General features: G+C 36.4%; 1 protein-coding gene across 49 annotated transcripts in view; it reads right to left on the bottom strand.

Moving 5' to 3' along the window:
- The window catches only part of PTPRD (protein tyrosine phosphatase receptor type D), a 1,166,996-nt gene that overhangs the window by 324,146 nt on the left and 819,945 nt on the right, over window positions 1–22,905 (bottom strand). The gene's annotated exons all lie outside the window — the stretch shown is intronic.

The raw sequence follows: 22,905 nt of genomic DNA on the forward strand, positions 1-22,905 counted from the left end.
ATTTACTTGAGTATCTTAGTAACAATCAGTTCCATTATAATTATTATTTTGTGCTTCTAGATTTTCATCCAATTATCTGTACTGAGACACTTATACCACCACAATGACCACAGTCATCATTTATTAGTGTTTTTAATACACTTTATAGCTTGCCCTAGGCCTACTTTTGAATCAATTAATTTCACCATGAAATCCTCAAAGCACAGCTAGCATAAAGTATCTTTTAGGTCTTCTGCACCCTGTTTACCACTGTAATTTTTAGCCAATATTCCTAAAAGACATTAAAAAAAATAGCCTCTTAACCTCTCTTGATAATGTTAATTTTCTCATTTGATCTTCCCAATTGAACAATTAAAAACCTCATTGTTATAAATTTTCACACCAAAGTTACTTAAACAATAAAAACAGATACAGTCCAAAGAAACAACTATATATTCTTCCCTGGAAAATAAGCCAGAAGCTCTGTAATAAAGAGAAATTTTAAAGTCAAAATCCCCATACAATTCATTAGTAAAAGGTTTTCTTTCTTGGAGATTGTTTGATATGTAACAGCTGCCTTTCCTCTGCTGGGCATGGACACTGCTCTCTCTCCTTCACTGGCAAAGAACCTAATACCTTTAAGACTTACAGCAATAAGCATAAAACTGGCTAACTAAGTAAAAAATTACAATTATGGAGAAGAGAAGGACACAGATACAAAAAAAAAAATAAAAACTGCTACTTTTATTTAAGACACTCGACCAAAAAGGATGAAGGCATTACTATCATTATACAAAGGAAGGAAACTTCAAAATCACTTTTATTATACGAATGAAACTCTCAGAAAACATTTACTGAAATTAGGGGTTGAGAAAGATAGAAAGGTACTGAGATTCACAAACACACTTTATTAACAGGCATGATCCTTCACGTAAGTCAGAGTGGAAAAGTGTATCTTTATGGAAATGAAGCACGAGAAATTACATACATATTCATCATAATTAACCATGATTAGCAAGCTTGACTACTAAACTTTTATGAAATACAACATAAAGATCTTTTTTACTTTCTTTGACTAAAAAGTTCCTCAACATGACCATTAGATAATTTATGTATCAAAATTACACCATTAATGTAGCTAACATTCACACTCTAAAAAAAGGTATTTGTATACTAAGCCTCAAGATTTACAAAGATCAAGAATACTAAGATTTATTTCTCTCTTAATCAAAGCACTGAAGTGAACTGGCTATTTAATATTTTAGGCTTTTCCAGAGCGTAAGATGCATAAAGTAAATTATTTACAAATAGATCTATAACTGAAAAATGAGGAACTTGATGTAGCTGCCAGAGACAAGCTTAATACAGTGCAATAGTTGGTCTAGTCCTAGTTTATTTGTTATGTTTTGAAAAAACGAAGATCTTGCTGAGTTTCCTATCATCAGTGTACAGTGGAGAAGGGAATTGGTTCAGCACCACAAAGAAAAAGAAGAGCAGTGCAGTCTTTTGATTGCAGAGGATAATCTATAAACACAAGGAACAAAGCTGACCCTCGATGTGATCTCCGTTCACCTCTGACAACGGATGGCAATCTAGAGATATCGTTATAGGGTACAAAACAGCTTTTAGGAAAGGTTCCAAAAAGAAATCATTCTTCTATTCACCCATGTTGCTATAGAAACAGAACCAATCATGCCTGTCCACAAAGGCTTTTATGTCAACTTCTGTTAGAAAACTTATATAAAAAGTAGAAATTAAACTAAATTAACAGGACAGTCATTAAGTGATTAAGAGAGGTAAAAGAAAGAAAATAATTTATAAACAAATGTGTCCTGCCTTGCTCATTAAATGCGTAACTTTTAAAGTGTAAATCAGATTATTGCAAGGGTTTACTGCACACTGCTATAGTGCACTATCTTATACTTCCATGCAATTTGAGAGGGTGTAATTTATATAGAATGATGCCTTCAGATTCCTGGGGTCACAAGGTATACATTTTTTCTTCTTTTTCCTCCTCCCAACCATTAAAGAAAGGTTGTATCATATCCCCGTCATCTTTGTAAAATTAATGCTTTCCAAATACATCTTCAAGGAAAATATTTCAGCTAAAACAATACACTTACTGCGGTAATTTACTTCTATCCCATGATATCTTTAAAACATTGATTCTTCATAAAGCTCACTGCAAACAGTACTGCTAGATATATTAAAAGGGTGCTTAATGAAAATGGATTTCCAAACTAAAATACAACAAATTTCCTAACTCTACAGCAAGCGTAAACAAGATAGTATGGACAGGAGAATCTGGACCTTGGTATCTAACATCAGGATTTTGTGTCTGTGGTACTCTTGGACAATTATTAAAACTCATGAAGAACTAACACTAAATTACGAAGATTTTATGCTAGGGTTATAACACACTAAGCTTTTATGTAGCCACACAAACTACTGTCCATAGACAGAGAGGGTTTGTTAAAGACAGAGAAGAATCTCCGTATCCTTTAAAGTGCTAATCCCATCTATTTGGTCTAGTGTAGTTTGACTCTAAACATAGAACACAGAACTATCAAGACTGCATCTCTAAAAGAACTAACTGCTTTTCCACTACACAAATAAATATATTCTAGGATTTCCCTTTCCATTCTCTCCACCCAATCCAGAAAGTTTTAACACATAACTATACCACCAAGAATGGAATACCACAAGAATGCTACTTCAGGCACATCCTCAATTCTTTGTTGTTTTTTAACAATAAAAGATTTAACTGAGTTTTGGAAATTAATTTGATTTCATTTTTTCTGAAATAATATATTTGAGATATAATGCTTCATGGCTCACACGACCCATGAACCAAAGTGGATTCAGGCATGCACCAGTTACACACTCTAATCCCAAAAGGTTAAGGATTTTCACACTGGGATGTTTTCTGAAACCCATCTAAAGTTAGTGACTTGCTCTGTATTTCATTTATGTATTTATAAGTACAAGGCATATCCTTGATAATTTAAATTCTATAAATCTCTGGGGAGTGCTTGTTTTGGATTTTTTAAAATTTTTATTAATATATTTTATTTTAGTTGGTTTGACAATCTTCACAATCTTCTCTTGCTCTTCACATAGGCTCAAGTCAAGCAAAACTCATCACACTACTAGTTTGTTTATGGTGATTTTCATGTTTACACATGAAATACATGCTTTGATGCTTCTAACTTTGAAAAAGGTTATCAAAATTATTATTTAAACTGCATGGAGGATGAACCTACTAAATCTAATGCTAAGGATTCTGTGCAGAACATCTGCAGAAGTCCAAACATGTTATGTGTTATTTTATTTTATTTTATTTTATTTTAATCTCCAGAGTTCTCCAAACCCAAACAAATCAATTGCGTGTGTCATGTCTCTTTTCCTTTTGGCAGGATACAGCTCAGATTCTGCAGTTTATACTAAAACCTCAGCTCTACATCAGGAACTGGCAGCTCGAGTCTCTGACTACCACAGCTTATAATAGTTTTCTTACCCATGTCATTTCTGAAATAAAAAGATGAGGCTTTGAGTTATACTTTCACTTTTTCTAAACAACTTAAAATATATTTTAATGTTTTTATAATAACATGGTAATAATGTGTAAATTAACAAATGGTGTTGACTGAGTAGAGTTAGAATACCACGCCAAAAAGTTCACAAAACTGTGGGTAAATCACAGCTAATACTCTGATATCCTTGATTACTTCAAAAATAGAAACATTATCTAACCTCATATATCAAAGATAACTGGTCCCCAAGTAAAGCCATTAACAGTTAAACTACATAGTACGTTCCTCAGTTCCCTAGTCAATGTTCCCACAACATTTTTTCTGTAACTTCCACTATGGGACTATGTTGTTTTCTGAAAAACAAGCAGGCCTCTTTCATAGAAGCATAGAATATCCTGAGCTGGAAGGCACCCACACCTCTGGTCCCTATACAGGACAGCTGTAAGAATCATGCCATCTGACTTTACATGAATAATGGTTTCCTTGCAATTATTTTCTTTCCTTTTCTGATTTTTCTTGCCTTATGGTGCTCTGACACCTACCAAAAACTTTCTAACTGTTAAATGTCAAACACTCAGAAGCTCTTCCTTTGCTACTTGAAATCTGGTCAAACATTGTTGGAAAGAAATTACAAAAATATCTCCTGATACTGATGAATGTTGTGCTTTATATGAAAAAGATCAATTTTTTTATAATTATTTAATTAAAATATTTCACCTAGCCATGGACTGCACACATAGCTGGCTTTTCCTTCATGTCTTTCTGCCAATGTTCTGCTCTGACACAAATAGAAGAAAGTGGAGAAAAGCTTTTTTCATCAAAGCTTATATACTGCTTCATAAGAATAGTTTGCTATGAAAAATAGTAAACAAGTATCTTGAAGACTTCTAATGTGATTTTCAGAAGAGGGATTTAAGAATCATACAGACTCAAACACACATTAAAAATACTCTGAAGACTACATGGGAGACGTGTATGAGACTGGAGAGAGGAAAGAGGCACACCTCCAGGTCACAATTTCTGAGCAGAACAGGAGACCATCTAATGGTCTCTATGATGCAGGAATAATTTGTCTCTTGTTTAGTCTAGAAGGGTAAGAGTGTTCTCTAGATAATCACCCAGTATTTGTAAATGTCATCAGTAATTTAAAAAATACTGAGAACAGCTTTCAAAACATGTTATGGTTAAGTATTTTAATTAAGCATAACTATGCACAGAGGAAGACCTTCTAGTGCAAGGAATGTTATCCTGAAACTAAAATCTTATGTGGTGAGTCTGTATACACAACTGGCAGGCAGGAAAAGCACCAGCTCTTTTGCTTTAAAGCCCGTGTAGACAGCAATTATTTATAGTTTGGAACTTTAATTCTTTTCAGGTTGCACAGGATTTGATTTGTCAGCAGAATAGCCATTTAAATTGTCTTCTTAATGGTCATCAGCTCCAGTAGTTAGGCAAGCAGATACACTTAGTTTGAAAACTCTGTCCAAACTCTTTTAATGAGTTTAATTAATCTAAACCTCCAAGGACTGTGCTCTCCCTAGAGTTAGTTCTTTTTAGTTCTATTTCCTCAATCGATTGTAGTAAAATGCTCCAGGAAATCTGAGGACTGGGTGTGATCCCCCTATGGCTCACAGAACCAGAACAATTCAATTATGTAACACTATACTTGGGTTTTTTGTCCACAACAAAAACAGATGGAATATTATTGCTCTAATCTAGGTTTTCAAATTATATGCTTTGGAAACATGTTTGTCCAAATTTTACCTGTAACAATTAAGCTCACTTTATTTTATAGACCAGACATATTTAACTCATATATTCAATTTCCCTTTTTTCAGATGATACTGCCTAAATTTTAAACTGACAAAGTCCTATTATATTTTTACAACAAATTATCCCTAATGATGAGGCAAAAAAGCAACAGCTCTGCAATAACTTGTTAATACTCCATAAAATGGAGTATTCTACTATTTACAGTACTGAGATAAAACATGCTGTCAAATGTTGTCAGTGAACCTTTTTCAGAGTTTTTATGTCTTCTGACACAAAGTCAAAGAAGCTTTTCTTCTGGAGTCCTCTTCTTCATGGAGTGGATTAGATAATTTTTGTTAGAAAAGACAAAACCTGCTAGCTGACTGCCTGAATTTTATTTTTTTTTTAATGCAAAATTTTTCCAAAACTGTACATCTTCTGTTAAGATACAGAATGCTGTCTCAGATCTGGATATATCAGCTATCATTTCAGGTACCTGAGCAGCCTAGACACTTCATAACCTCTTCTGATTTATCAAACTAGCTGATATTTACACACATGAAGTAGCATATGGCTAAAAGTTTGCTCAGTCATTTACTTGCTGTTAATACGTGCAGTAAAGTTCACTCACTACTTTTGCCAACACTCCTTTCTGCTTGTCCTTTTCCCGTAAAAATCCAGCTCAAAGCGCCATGCCAAAATGCTATTATATGGCAGACAAAGGTTAGACTGAAACAAAGAAAATGTAAATTCTCTTCCTCTTAAAGGTTTCATCAGCTTCAGAACTGCCAGTTCCAGAAGCACACATACAAGTCTATATAAATCTGGCACCAGCAGAAAACATTTCTAAAACACTACATTGATAAAATATTGTCACATATACAAATTGGCTCCTTTCAAACACTTTGCTTCTAGGCATACTCAGAGTTATCAATTAATCCAAGGGTGAACTTCAGAAGCAATTTTTACTCTCTTTTACTAAGCGTCTCAGAATATATCCTTCTTCTATTTAAATATGCTTCCTTTACTGAGACGTTGCCTTTGCTTTGCTTTCCTATTTTTTATGAATTAATTAGAAGAACCATGATACTTTTTGTAGAGTTAAATTTATCCTTTAAGATGACAATGATGCAATAGCTCTTGTTTGGATGGCCTAATTGGCCCATTGCATGTCTCCTAAACAACGTCTATATTCTCTTGAACTCTGAAACATAGGTACAACCATGTACCTATCTGTGAAAATCTGTTGTGTAGTTAGAGGAGAGTTAATGTAGCATTTTCTCTGTTTCTGAAGGAACACTGCCAAAGAGCAGGAAAGATGAAAATTCAGCTTTTAAGTCAAACAGACACAGTAGGCTAGTATGGCCTAGAAGCTGAAAGGAAACACAGGAAGAACAATTGATCCCAAGTGACTAAAGGGAAACTCTCCATGACATGTGACATCATGCTCAGTAATGAAGACTGATGGAAGAGTTTTTAGGGTGTAGCTATTACTCAAAGGCTGTAACCGTATAGTGCTTAATATTATAAGGAAACTGCGTCTGGAAGGTGGCGATTGTCTTTGCACTGTTATTTTCCTCCTTCCTATTTCCTTCACTTGGTAAATTGTCTTTATCTCAACAGACAAGTTTTCTCACTTTCACTCCTACTATTCTCTCCCCCAGATCATGGTGGGGGTAGAAGAACAAGAGAGTGACCAGGGCCAACCATCAACCCACTTCTATTATACAGTACAGTAACACTTCATAGGGGGTGAGGATGTGACAGGGAACACACCCCCCAAAAAAAAGAAATAAACAAACCAAAGATGTGTATTCTTTAGAAATTAAAAAAACTACTACTCTAAAATATAATTTCTGGATCAGTGTCTCTTAAAGCCACAGATTTTTCTGTAAAAGCTCAGAGAAAGAGTCCAAGGTAGAAGTAATCTTTATGTAAAAATAGAAAGTTACATGAACTTAAAATTTTGGACATGATCTAGATCCCACTTAGCTAAATATGCCAAAGCAGAAACCAGAACATGTGTTATCAGTGTTGCAGTAAGTGAACTTCAGTAGTAATGAAGATCCTTAGTGAATCTGCTTTCTAATACCACACATGGTCTCATCATGAAAAGTATACAACTGCTTCATAATGCAAATACTGTTTCTATCTCCTTTTTTCAATGTGAAAAAATAAATAGCCACAGCGAAATTATCCAAAATTATGCATTTCATGAGCACAGCTAGACTGTTACTGATCATGAGACTTTGTGAGTGAATTGTGAGGACGGACACAGTAAAATCACTGCTGATTCAAAGGAACAAAAAGAAAATTTCTGTACCTAAGGCCCTTGTATATACAAAGTATGAAAGCAATGAAAGCAAACATTTAGCCAAAGTTGCAGCTGCTATTATATAGAAACATTAAACTTTTCTGTGAGTTCTCTATTGCAAAAAAAAAATGGGCTGTAGAAAAAAAAGAAACTACCTTGACTATAAATACACATTATCATTTGTTCACATCACAAATTAGCTTGCAGGAACATACTTATTCTCAAAGCAAATAATTAATTAAATTTCTGAAAACTGTTTGCCAAGTGAATGCTCTGCACTAACAGCTAATACATTTGAGTACATGCTTTACTTGCCTATTTCCAAGATATTTTATCAATCAACGTGCTTCAAAGCAATGCAACATTTACTATGGAATTACATATATGACAAGATGCAGTGGCTGCAAATTACTTTCAAAGCCCACCTAAATGACAGACATTTTGGTTCTCAAACTAATATTGTTTGCAAAATGGAAACCAGACTTCCTAGTAACTGAAATGCTTGAGAGAAGACTGTTAAGTTTTTTGAGAAACAAAAACAAACAAATAAATAAATAAAAAAAATAAAAACCCCAAGAACAACAACAAAAAAATTCAACCCAAAACATTCCAGAGATAATGTGTCCCAATTTCTTAGGTGTTGGATTACAGAACAAAGAACAGGGAAGTGCATTTCAAACATGTTGAAAAACAGTTAATAATTCAAGCTGATTGTGAAAAGTTGAGAGAAAATGCCATATACATGCTTGTCATGAACTGCACAGAAGCATGAATATTTTAATGAATAACCAGAAAATACTAGAGAAGTAACATTAAAAAAGAACATAAGAAAATAATGAAATTACTATAGAACAACAAAATACTTTAATGTGATTTCTACAGCTCCTTGTAAAAATCAAAACTCTTTAAACAGCTGATAGAGATTAAACAATTGTTTTTTAATGAAAAAGAACGCAGTTTAAGGATGGTTCTCCAGAATTAATGCAACTGAATGCAATCAGATTGCTAAAGAAACTATGAAATATATTGTTTAATTATTTAAAATGTAAAAAAAAATGCCTTCTTTACTCATCTGTTATTCCAAAAATGGAGAGAAGTATGTCACAAACTAATAGCCAAAGAATGTGTTTCAGGTCTGGTCCTGTCACTGGGGACCTTTAAAAAGAGCCTGGCTTTGTCCTCTAATGGATCCTCCCTGCAGGTATTAATTATTATTATACGGTATGATCCCCCTGAGCCTTCTCTTCTCCAGGATAAATAAATAGTCTCAGCTCTCTCAGCCTTTTCTCACGCAAGGGATGTTCAATCTCCTTCATTATCTTAGCGGCCCTTTGTTGGATTCTGTCCAGTATGTTCATGTCTTGCTTGTACTAGGGGGCCCAGAACTGGGTGGAGTATTCCAGATGCAGCCTCACCAGGGCGGAAAAGATAGTAAGGGTGCCTCCAGCACGTTATGGTACGAGGGGATAACTTCCTCAAGTATAAGACTCTGGAATTCTAATTTTTGAACTACATGAGGCTCTTGTTGGCCCTTTCCTGCCACTTGCTGAATGGCAGCAAAACCCACTGGTTTATGAGTCACTCTTCAGTTTTCTAGTACCAGGAAACTTGCTGAGGGCACAGTGACCCAACATGCTAATTATTACTGAAGACGGTAAAAGAGACGGGAACCTGTGCTGAGCCTAAGGTACACCGTTGAGGATTTTTTACCACCACTTATTTCCCTCTGGTGCCAGTCATTTAAGCAGTTTTTAATCTACCTCAGTGTCTGCTCATCCAGCTCATACTACTTCAGCTTGTCTAGGAGGAGTTCAGCTTCTCTATGAGAATATCTTTCAGGAGACAGCACCAATAGCCTTCCCATGGTCAAGGTAGACAATAGCCTTGAGCCTAAGAGGAAACACTGGTTTCCTCTTACCTATCAAGCCTTTCACTTCCTGCTAGAAAATTTTCAGTTCCTCAAGCCAGACTTCCTTTTGGTGAACCCATGCTGACTGCTTCTGGGAACCTTTTTTTTGTGCACATGCCTGGAAATGGTAGCCCGGAGTAGCTGATCCATCACCTTCCTAAGGACTGACTTGGATCTGAGAGGTCTTCCTAGTCCTCCTTTCTGCCCTTCCTCAGGACAGGGATCTTCCTGTGATCTTAAGACAACTTTCCCAGTTACCGAGATCATTGAGGAACTATTAGGAGTAGCCTATCAGTAATACCAGCTAGCTCCCTCAGCACTTGTGCCTATGGCAGGGCTCTACAACTTGGTTAACTATTCTCTAAACCAACTGTATTCCATTGTGGGAATATCTTCCTCACTCAAGACTTTCCATCTGATCCCTGACACCTGTTGAAAGCCACTCTCACTAGTAAACACTGAAGAAGGCATACAATACCTTAATGTCTTCTATGCTCTATCACCAGGGACCCTTCACCCTTCAGCAGCAAGCTTACATTGCCTCTAGCTTTGCTTTTATTTCCTCTGCACTTATAGAAGTCTTTCTAGTGCAAGCTGTCTCTGCCTGTGGTAGGAAGTTGGAACCAGCTGATCTTTAAGGTTCCTTCTGACCCAAACTACTTCATGACTCTGAAATCTGTTGTTCGACATCCCTTACCAAATTCAATTCCATGTGTTTCAGCTTTCCTACTATGTCTGCATGCTTAGACAGTGTCTCTATGTTCTTCCCAGGTTTCCTGTCCTCCTTTTTGCACAAAGTGGAAAGTTTTTTGTTTATACTTGAATTTTGCCAGAAAACTGTTGCTCCTCCATACAGGCCTATTTGATCTCGTTGAAAATGAGATCAGTTTCACATTTTGACAATGGAACTTTCATGCAAATGTTTCATGAATGCTTGCATTTATTTATTTCTTCTTAATGAACTTCTAAAACAATGCAGGTAAACATTGCACTTGACATTTTTCTAACTCACTCTGTTCTTTTTCAGGAAAGATAGCGCAAATACCAGTTTATCACCAGGTTTTAAATCTTTAAACTTCTATCTACTACATGATGTGTTAAAATGACTTTGTCTTCTTGATAAAAAGATTTTTTTTTTGTTTTGCTTTTAATCTCAATTTTTCTTTTCATTTCATATGACCACTCATATGGTCACAGGGAATTTTCTTCCTGGTTTTCACTCCTAAACTCTTAGGATTCTACAGCATGGCTGGGAAGCTGATCAGTCCTCCACCACCAGCCACCAAAGATACACTACTCATTTTTTAGCAATTTACAGAAAAAGTAAGTTAAGATATGCCTGCCATCTTCCATCTTGTTTAAAACAAAGATGCCTAACACTTTATTTACAGCTCCTTAGCACAATCACCCAACATCTGTGAATGTCTAGGAGCTTTACAGAAACACACATTGTTCACAACATATCACAACTTAGATAACTAAATAGACATGGGTCACAAAATTCACCAGGTCTTCTACCAGTTAGTATGTAATAGTTATAGTCTACGTGGAAAATTTAAAATCTACCAAGTTGGACAAATGAGTAATACTTAGTTCCCAAACTCTTCTACAAATTTATTTATAGTATGAAGGAAAGGCTAACCTATTCCTTTCTACTTGAGCAACTACCATAATTATTACAGATCTAATGTACTATTAAAATGTGCTACTGGACTGTGTCCTGTTTCTGGCCAGGACAGTAACAGTTAATTTTTTCAGTAGCCATCATGGAGCATGACTAGGGCCTAAGCTTATTCTGTATAAGGTTATTTTCTAGTCCGTAAATTTTTTTTTGTTTTTTAACTCTAAACATGGTGTGGATGGCACTGAGGAGATCAGCCAGGCTTAGCATTAAGGACATACTTTCCTTAACATACACAAGGAATTAAAAATTCTCAAAAGCTGTTACAACAGGCCTGAAGAAGGAGAGGTGGGTGAAAAGATGGGGAAAATCATCTTCCCCTGTTCCCCTTCCAGACTGGGTGCAATTATGAAAGGACTCCCAGAGGCAGTGCTGGAGGTGAGGGCAGGAAAGCAACAACTGAAGGACTGTCCAGCAGTCCAACTTGGAACCAACTGCCCCAGGGGTGGAAATGCAGAGCCACTATTTGCCATGACTGACCCAGACCGCAGCTGGAACAGGGTGAGATGCCAACACTCTTGCAGTACATTGATGATATCATCATGTGGTACAACACTGCAAGAAATCTTTTCAGAAATGGGCTGGGATAATCTAACTCCTCCTGAAGGCCAGCCTAAGGGACCTTCCCAGGAAATTCAGTTTTTAGGAGTTAAAATGGTAATATGGACATCATCACATTCTAATGGACGTGGTCAACAAAACAGCAACTACTATGTCCCCACCAACCAGCAAGAAGGCAACACAGCTTTCTTAGGTAATGTGGGTTTTTTTGAGGAAGTATATTGCATATTACAGTCAGACTGTAAGCCCTCACTCATGCAACATGGAAGAAGACTGATTTCAAGTGGGGACCTGAAAACATGAAATCTTTGAAGAAATTAAATGGCAGATTGTTCATGCAGTAGCTTTTGGGACACTGAGAAAAGGATAAGATGTTAAAAACATTCTCTATATGGCAGCCAGGGAGAATGGTCCTTCCTGGAGTCTCTGGCAAAAAAAGACTCAAAAATGACTGCTGGGGTACTGGAGTTGGAGATAAAAAGGATCACTGGCCTGCTACACCCCAGCTGAAAAAGAGATGCTGGCAGCTTATGAGAGGGTTTGAGCTGCCTCAGAAGTGACTGGTGCTGAAGCACAGCTTCTTCTGGCACCCCGACTGTTGGTGCTGGGCTGGATGTTCAAAGGGAAAGTCCCTGGCACATATCACACCACTGATATTACTAAGTGGGTTGCACTGATCACACACCTGACTTGAACAGGAAAGCGCTATTGCCCAGGGATCTTGGAAATTATAATGATCTGGCCTGAAGGCAGAAATTTCAGACTACTAACAAAGGAGATGGGGGAGGAGTAAAAAGTGTCATATGCTGAGGAGGCCCCACCATAGTATCAGCTACCTGAAAATTAAAAGTAACATACTCTCATCACTGACTCATTCTGTCTATATTGTAGGAATAAATAGAAAATGTGATAGCTGCTGTATGGATTCCTATGCAATGAGTTGCACAAACTACTAAGGGACAAGGTGAATGAACTCAGGTTGCAGCTGAAAGCTGTATTTAGACATTACTCAACAAAAGAAATAGCCAACACTCCACTTCTACACTGACTTGTGGATGCTCTCTTGAAGTGGCTAAAATGATAGAAAAATTGTCAGGGCAAATGTAAACCCATCTGGGCAGCTGAACTGTGATGAGACATCACTACCTGGGATAGAAAAGTTGGCTGTAAAAGTAGATCATGTAGATGCACATGCATCTAGGAGTGGAACTACTGAACAGCACTGCAACAATGGACAGGTGCATCAAGCTGCCAAGATCAAACTAAGTTAGTTCTGGATTGGCAAAACTAAGGTGAATATTTCTGGTTTGGTGGGCCCATGATATCTCAGGTCATCAGGGAAGAGATGTAACATACAGATAGGCTTGTGATTGAGGGGTGGACTTAACCATGTCCGTACCTGTCCATGTAACTACCTGCCAGATTATCCATACCTGAGACACATGCACTATAATTAAGCAGGCAAGAAGGTAAAACCCCTGTGTTGGGTGACAATGTTTGAAATACAAATATGGGGAGATCTGGCAGAACGATTACATCACACTCATACAAACCTGCCAAGGCAAGCACTACATGCTTACAATGGTGGAGACAACCACTGAATGGCTAGAGACATACCCTGTGCCTCCTGCCACCACCTGGAAGTTCATCTTGGGCCTTGAAAAGCAAGTCCTTTTGGGACATGGAAGCCCAGAAGGAACTGAGCTGGACAACGGGACTCATTTCAAAAATAATCTCAGGGACACCTGGGCCAGAGGGCACAGTGTTTAGTTGGTTATGTGGTTTTCACCCATGGAAGTCGCTCGCTCACCCTCCCCTGCCACAGCTGGAAATAAGAGAAAAAAATAAATTATGAAGGCTTCGTGACTTAAGGACCAGGAGAAAATACTCCAAGGGCAAAACAGGCTCAGCTCAGAAGTGCGTAAATGAATTTATTGCTAACAGAGTCAGAGGAGGATTATGACAAGCAAAATAAGCTCTTAAAGAATCTTTTTTTCCCCCAACCCCTCTTGCCTTCTCACCAACAGCACAGGGAGACAGGACATCAGGATGTGGTTCAGTTTCGCACCAGAGGATTTTCTTCCACTGCTCTGGGAGAGGAGTCCTACGCCTGTGGAGCTGTAGGGTGCCTCCCATGGGAGACAGTTCTCTGTGTAATTCTCCAGTGTGGCTCCAAATCCCATGAGCAACAGTCCCCCCAAAACTGCTGCAGTGTGGGTCACTCTTCCATGTGGTACAGTCTTCCAGGGACTCCTCTAGGTAGCCCACTGGATCATAGCCTCCTCCAGGAATCCACCTGCTCCAGCACAGGCTGTGGGCAGATCTCTGCGTCCCCATGGATCCCCAAGGGCTGCAGGGCACAGCTGCACCACCATGGTCTCACCACAGCCTGCAGAGGAGCTGTGGCTCTGTCATCTGGAGAACCTCCTCTCCTCCTTCTCCACTGACCTTCATGTCACCATGTTGTCATCTCCTCCTCTTCTCTAACTGAAATTAACGGTGCCCAACTCTGTTTCAATTTTTTTCTTAAGTACATTATCACAGATACGTTATTAACCTCTCTAATTGGCTCAGTTTTGGCCAGCAACATGTCCACCTTCAGAGCCATCAGGGATTGGCTCTGCTGGACATGGTGGAAGCTTCAGCAGCTTCTCACAGAAGCCACCTCTGTGGTCCCCCTGCTACAAAAACCAGGCTGTGCAAAACCAGCCTCTGAGAAAGCTGAGCAGTACAGTGGTCTGTTAAAAACCACATTGAAAGCAGTGGTTAGGGAAACCTTCAAACACTGAGATCTACACTAACAGGAGAAGCTCTACCAGCTGAGCTAGCCCAGCCAAAACCTCTATGTACTGTAGAAGGGAATAAAGCCCCTCTGGTGCATGTAGGAAATGTGTTAGGTAAGACTGGATTAGTCCGGTTAAGGCAAACCCATTTGTGTTTTTACTAAAAGACCAGAGTACACTTAGTGAGTAATGCAGAGAGACAGGGAAACATGATGTGTACCTCAAGAGGATTTGATTTTCAAATGAGAACAGTGTGTTGTGTTGAACATGCACGTCATATTGGTTGCTGAATGACACTGCCACTGCATGACATAATTACCATGGACAATGAGGATGGGCTGCTCAAGTACACCAGCCATGAGCACCTGATGCAGCTCTCAACCAGGCAACAGCAAACCAGCCCTCCTGCCCTGGAAGACATCTAGGATGGATAGAACCCACATTCATGGCCTAAATGAACTCAACAGACATTTTGGAGGGACAAGCACTGACTATGGAAATTATTTCTTTGCTTGTATATAGGTGCATATACTTATAATATGTATATCATTAGAAAGTGTAGGATTTGTGAATGATGTAGGTGGTATGGAATACAGGCCATTTCCTCTCGTCCTCTCACAGCAGGTGTGGTAGATGAAACCAGTCAACACCTCACCACAACCACTTTTCAGGTGTTTGCACTGAATAATTAGGTCCCTCCTGTGCCTCTTCTTCCTGAGAATTAACAAACCTCCTCTCAGCCATGCCTCAAAAGACATGTTTTTAGACCTTTCAAGACATGCTGCCCTTTGCTGGACATGTTCCAGCACCTCAGTGTCCTTTTTAAAACTTAACACAGTACACTCAAGGTTCAGCCTCACCAATGCAGAGTACAGGAGGACAATCACTTCCACAGCCCCTAGTCCTGCTGGCTACACTATTCTTCATATAGGACAAGATGCCTTAAATCATGTACCTTAAATCACAACTGGCCTATAAGCACATAGACCTTTGCCTAAGACAGAACAGTCTGAATTTTTATCTTCAGTTTACTGTCAGCAAAATTGTTACAGATTATTATTTTTAAGGCTTGAAAAATAATCCTTGCAGAACAAAAAAATGCCACGTCTAAGAAGGCAAGAGATAGTAGCACAGGAAACTAATGAAAAATTATTTGCATCTTCTTAATGAAGATTTTTGATGTCAAGTAACACTTGACATCAAAACACTTGACTAATTTTTTTTAAAAAATGATATTTTAAAATTCACTCTTTAAAAAAATAACCCTCTGTTTGAAAAATAAACTTCTGTGTTAGAATATAAAGTATGGTATTTTTTTATCACCTCTTTGTAATATGAGAAAATATAACTTCTGGAAACAAGCTATAAACAAGTGGAAGTCTGAAAATTGAAAAATATAATCTAATGCTTTGAGTTCAAACTATCTATTTGGTCACAGAAAACCAAGAAGAGTATTCCTATTTCTACTGCTCTCATTTCATAACTCTGTGGAATTTTGTGTCACATTTGTATGAATGAATGCTAACACAGCTGAATTCTTTTGCCAGGACTACAAGTCCAGATATTTTGAAAAAAAAAATATTAAAAAAACCAAACCTCGATCATGACTATCAATTTCTTGTTACATAACCAATATGATTAATCTTCTGCAATGCTGCAAATATTCCATTTAGTTCTTTTTTTACAAAAACAACAAACTTCCAAACTGAACTAAATAAAAACATACAAACATACAAACTCAGTAATTAAATTCTTAAATAACTTTTTATAACCTGTAAGGTTTAGTATAATACTGTTAATTCAAAACAAATCCTAAAGTACTCTTGTATAAATCATATCTTTACTGCAGTAATTCAGCATAGTGAATCAAAAAAAATCACCTTTTGCAGTATGCGGTAAAGCTGCATCCCATAAATTAAGTTAAACTTTAATACAAAAGATTAGGAGCCAGAACTTCTCAGACAGTGTTCAGAAGAGAGAAGTTCATGTATAAACTGAATCTTGAAGAACATAAAAAATGAAGATGTTCACTGAGTCTCTGATAAACAGCACAGGAGAGAACTGAGCTCCATATTTATCCTCTTGAGTAATAATGTAAGAGATCAAAATCTCATTCTTGAGAATAATCACACTGTTATCATAACTCTGTCATTGGAAAAAGCATCCATATTTTATGTTCTCTGCTATAAGATATCGGTGTATTCATGACATGGTTGGCCATTTTCTTGTGCATGTATATTTTTCAGGAAATAAATTGAAATCTTAAATGCTATGTCTTCTCATGATACTAAAATACAATTAATTTTAAAGACCAACAAAATATAACTACTGTGGTAAAAATACAATTAATTATAAATAAAAAAGGTCTTCTAATCACATTATGAAGTCTTAATAAACTTCTTCAGTCCTACTCAGAAGGCTAAAACTATTAAAAATATTCAGACTCAGAGTCATTCCCAAAATTCAATACTGAAGGATATCTTATGACATCATATTATTAAAGTAACACAATGGAGGAAAAAATAACTTAGAACATGTCTGTATCACTGGATTTCCCCAAGACCACACATAGCTGCTCAAAAGTAGCAATGACAGGGTGCTAAGAAAGCTCTAACCCCCATGTTTCTTTTGTCTCCATTTTAGATTTTAAGAAGTTATTCATTAGCACTTGGTTTCTGTAACCTTAACTAGGGTAAGAAACTTGAAAAACTACACCACAGATAAATTATCATAGTGTAAAAAAAAATGTATTTCCCCACTGCTAGAAAGGTACAGATGGTATTTTGTCATTTCTAGCCACGTACTGTATTATATAATTACAGTATCTTAATAATTAGAAGAGTGAATGATAGTCTGCATATACTTATATATATATATATAAATATACATATATATATATACATATTTACAGCTGCAGGGGAGACAGTAAAGGAGGACAATTTTATTTTTTTTTTTCCTTCAAATTCATCTAGCTACACCAGATGTAAAGGATATTGTATGACTCTGGAAAAATCTAAAATAAAATCCTCCTATAGCTACTACAGAGACTGCCACTAATACCAGGGAACAGAAAACACCAGGACTCCTATGAAATTAAAAATTAAGAAATTCAAACACAACAAAAATAGTCCTCAGTATCAAATTACATTACAAGATACAAAGGCTGAGAATTTTCTATGTAACTCCAGCCTGTCTCACAAGGTATCTACCTGACTCTTGTCTTTCCTCTCAGAAACACATTCTAATCTCAATCAAATTAATTTACATACATCTGGCAAACAATTCGAATAATCTGTAATGCCCATAAGTGTGTCTGGTATGGCTACCTAAAATCTCAGTTGTTGAAGGCTCCTCAGTAGCACAGATAAATACCAGACTAACCTTTTGTAGGAAAAGACTAATTGTTAGGGCATCTGGTCAAACGCCCACAGTAAATTTAATCATATGGTTCCACAATATTCTGCTACATGGATATCACATGATGACCCTTTTGTAGATGACACTTACTGCCTAGGTAGTAACTTTGAACAATTCATGTGCCCTTCATCCTATAAGCACTTCTTATGGGTCATAACCTAAGCCCTAGAAAAGTTTAAAGTATTAAATATTTATATATGGAAACACAAAACTTGATTTTCCATTGATCTCCTACCACTACCAATCAAATTGTGAAATTTACTAAAATTATAGTTCCTTGATACTTCAGATAGGAATCAGATGAAAATTTTATTAGCAAGTACTTTATGCATGCTAAGTCAAATATACTTCTTCAAAAAGGACAAAAAGAAGTTTCCAGCTTTCAAAAGACAAGGATATCACCCATGACTCACCCATATCAACCTCAAGAAGATCATGTTACACACTATCAGACATATGATAATGTTATATTGGGACTTGCGTATTAGATCAAGAGTACAAGCTCAACCAGGTAGTTCTAAATCTTCTTGAAATACATCTTGTAAGAGCTTCATGTTCTTTAAGTACATATACAAAAACTTTACAAAACTATTTTTATTAGACTCACACTGGCATGTTTTGCACACACTTAACTGGCTCTCTCTATGCAGACTTTATATACTACAATTATTTATGAATTTATTCCTGCACGGAATGCTACTGACTCAGAACAAAATTGAAAGGAAAGGTAACAAAAGTACCTAGAAGCTAAAGTAGGAGTGACTTTACACACTCTTTTTTTCTTATTTTTTTGTTTCATTTTCTTTTGCATACAAAATAATATCCAAGTAATTTTATAACACGGGTCAGAAAGAAACCGTTTCTGGGAGTATTCTTCCATCTTAGAAGGCAAAAGATCAGACACCTGGCAGAACTGCAACTTTTGTTAAAATAAAAGAATGCATAATACATTGTACTGTTCTTAAGCAACAGCTTGTATCTGCAGGTCTCATCTACTTCAAAAGCACCTCTATTTGAATTGTATCTCTACTTTAAAGATGAAAAAACTGAAACAGAATGGAAAAAATATTCCATAATTTTTCAACAGGTCTGTGTCCTATATCTGCAACTATCAGAAGAGTTCAATCACATAAAAACACGGGTTTATATGTACACAGCCAGCCCATCTTTCATCCACAGAAGACAGCCTCTCTCATACCTGTATGAATATTAGTTTAACATACATTTATTTCAACAACAATGCTTCAAGCATTGCAACGATGTTACATAGAGTAATAAAGAAACAAACTTAGTACTTTTTTAAATATCTGTGTTGTAATAAGGAGAAAACAGAATCAGTATTGTTGAATTGTAGGCCTGATTGCCACTAAACCTTTTTAAACTGAGGAATAGGTCAATGAAAATCATTCATTTACAAGTCTGGCCTCCTAGATAGGTACATAAATGAAATCATATAAGCGTCAGAAAATGTTATGGACAACAGTAAGAGGCAAAATCTAAGAATGCCTTTATGCCAAAGTAACTTTAAGCAGCAGGATTACAAATACAGTGACTATGCTTTGCAGGATAGTGATTTCTGAGGAAAAAATTAACCCTCCAGCAAAAATCAAGAGGTGTAAAAAACAAGAATCCTCAGAACAGCCTCAGAGGCCACAAATCTGCTGCCTCAGCAACTGCAAAAATCAATGCAACTTTTTAGCTCAGTTTTTGGTTTAGTAAGCATCTTCTTATTTGCCTCTGCAAGTAAGACAAATTGACTGCAATTCTTCACAATTAGTTTTCTTGTTTTAATAAACAAAATACTGAATGACTGGTTAAGACCTGAAAGACTGTTGGTTGTTTTAATATCCTATCTCTTGCTTTACTTGGAACTTTTATCCATGCACAATAACTGTACTGGATATATAGGTAAAAAGCAGCCACAGCATATGCAGAAGTACAGTGAAAAGGAAGCAGATACACTTTGCAACAAACTTCAAAACACAAACACACTTTTATTTCTACTGAGCTGAACTTTCACTCTGTGTAGAGCACTGCATACTGTCTGAGGCACTTGGAATTTGTCCTAGGAAATTCTGAATAGTTGCATTCCCACCTCCACAAGTAGTCTGAGGTCACTTCTAGTAAGGAGAACTTAAGACCCGTTGAAAAGAAGCAGTAACAAAAGCACTACAGGGTGTCTGCACACAGCAAAGAAATCAGTTTGTTTTCTCACAAAAGATTTAGAATTACGAAGTATTACAAACCTAAAGGTCAACAATATTTATCACTACAGTTTTTAAGAATTTAAGCATCTTCACCTACAGGATCTCTTTACAAATAACACTGAAGAAACTACTATGATTTAAATTTCAAAAGCCCAAACAATTAACAAGTGGTGTAATATATTTAGGTACCCACGATACATTTCTTATCATGATATTCATTTTTAGAAGTATCCACTCAATATACTTTATTGAGAACACTGTATTAAACTAGTCCAATTAGGGCATGGTGAACTGAATCTGAATGAGAGACACTTAAAATAATAGGCCTAAAATTGCACAGAATAAAAGCTTTTTGCAAATTTATATGTTCTCGTAATATCCAGTACAATATCCTTAGGCATGTTTAATCAGCACTTATAATGTTAATAATAACAGCAATAATAATAAAACATTAAATCCACTTTGGGCTTTTGGTAGGTTTAGACAGCAGCTACATTTCAACAGAAGACCAAAGCAAAATGATTGATTGTTCAATTATGGATCTTTCCTGCAATAGAAACATGGTGCACTGCAAAGGTATCAATTCCCCTAAAGGCAATGGAAAGTTTCTGTTGCATAGAGTGATTGCGACAACCAACAATAAACCTCATTTTAAATTACAGTTGATTGAAAACCAGCAGAGTAAGAGCAAAAGGACATCTAACAAAACTAATGTGAAAATAGTTCAGCTGAACTCCTGGAAGAGTGCTACTGGAAAGAAAACTGCCAAGATTTCTAGCCTTCTTTTACATTCCAGTGTCATAAATGGGAGGAAAATGCCACAAGGATTTGTAATGTGTAAAAAAAATTCCTAAATACCACATGTAGTACAGACATAGTTTAGAAAATGTATTTTCAGGAGAGTTGTAAAAGCATTGAAATTACAAGTTTTTCTTCTTTAAAAGTAAAAATGATAGTATGTTTTCCAAAGCAACAGCCTAGACACTTCAAAAACCTTGACTGAACTCTCAGCTTGCACAGGAGAAAATATGACCATCTCCACAATGTAGTAGCTGTATGCAATACCCATTTCTTATGTCTGTGAGATGGAGTAATAATAGTATAGTTAGAAGTATCTTACCCTCAAGGAAAAAAAAACCCAAAACAATATAAAAATACTATTGTGTATTGACTGATTTAAAATTCCACCAAAACACGCTTCACAGAACTTCTGTAACAATTCATTTATACTGGCTATGTCCCTACATCCTTCTTGAAGCAGAACAGGCTCACGTTGCCCAGTCCCTACCCACTAAGCCACACAGGCCTAATCTAGCCTACAGAGAATTTACATTGTAAAATAGTCTGTCAGTTTATTCCCAGGACAAAATTCTTATTTTCAATTAACCAGTGTGGTCAGAGTAAATTTTAAAAGGTCTGGCTGTCACCGTTACTTTAAATTCTAAGTCCAGAAAAGAAAATGCACAGTGTTTTCAGACACTTAGCAGATAAATTACTGTAATTAATTTCAAATATGCGATATTGCAAATATTTGCAACAATAAAACTACAGAACTGGAAAGTTCTATACTACCCATAAATAAAGCCAGGGACAGTACAGTAAATCATTATGAGGCAAATAAAGCCTTTATTCATTAGTTCAGAGCTTATAAAGATTTGTAATCTTTATAGACTCTGGTCCATGTCATAAAGTCATGATGAAACCTAGTTATTCAAATTTAATTTCTGAAATTCGTTTGGTTGAGAAAGGTCAACATAGTTAAAGAAGTAAGACAAAATTACAAACATTAACCAATGCAATAATACTTCAATGTGACTTTTTTTTTTGTAAATTAAGTCAATTAATGACAAGAGCTTAAAAAGAAAAAAAAAACACAAAAAAACCAAGCTTTGCATTTACTATCAAATGGCACCTACTGAAAAATACCTGAAACTTTCCACTATGAAAGACACATGCAACCTGTCTGGGCAAAAGCAGCAAGTGCCACTGAAATTGTTAGAAGAGAACAGCATCTATTTGCTTCATGATGTTTCTCTTTGGTGGAACAGAGCTCCAAATTCTTTGACGTTTTCAACTGTCTTAATACACATACACTGCTTAGGAACCAAAAAAGCCCACACAGTCTTATAACTCATGCCTACTCAGCAATAGCAGAAGCAACATAAAACATGGGAACTCTCAGGCAAAAGAAATGAAGGCAAGAACAAAGTTATTTCCTTCATACTTTCCTTTAAGGAAAGTATTAAGCACTACATGTGGCTTTTTAGGAGTGTTCACTTTTTTCCTGGAAGCTCTATACAGATAAGAACATTCTTCATGATTTGAAGCTCCTCTCCAACTTCTGGATCTCATGGAACACACAAATGAAATACCACCATTACAAACACTGGCTGCTGTTAGCTATCAAATACAATATAAAAATTGTAACAGCAGAAGCATATATGGAGGTTGTTGCAAGGGGGCCAACAGCAGTTCTGAAGTCAGACAAGCGCCTGATGATGCAATTTTTCCTGAACAAGCTGGTTAAATCAAATCACATAGCTCAGATAAAATTGCATTAAACTATATTCTGTTTCAGCATTAATCAACCCAAAATTGTAAAAAGTTCAGTAACAGTAGAATTATGGTAGTCATTGAATGTAGGATCACAAACTTTTAAAGAGAACTTATTTCAGTTAGTTCATAAAAAAATTCACAAAGATACAGAAGTGAGATGGTGTGGCCTGCTGCAAGACCATCTTAACTTCTTAGCCTTTATTTAACATGACT

Source organism: Parus major, chromosome Z, assembly GCF_001522545.3.
Source record: "Parus major isolate Abel chromosome Z, Parus_major1.1, whole genome shotgun sequence".
Lineage (NCBI taxonomy): Eukaryota > Metazoa > Chordata > Aves > Passeriformes > Paridae > Parus > Parus major.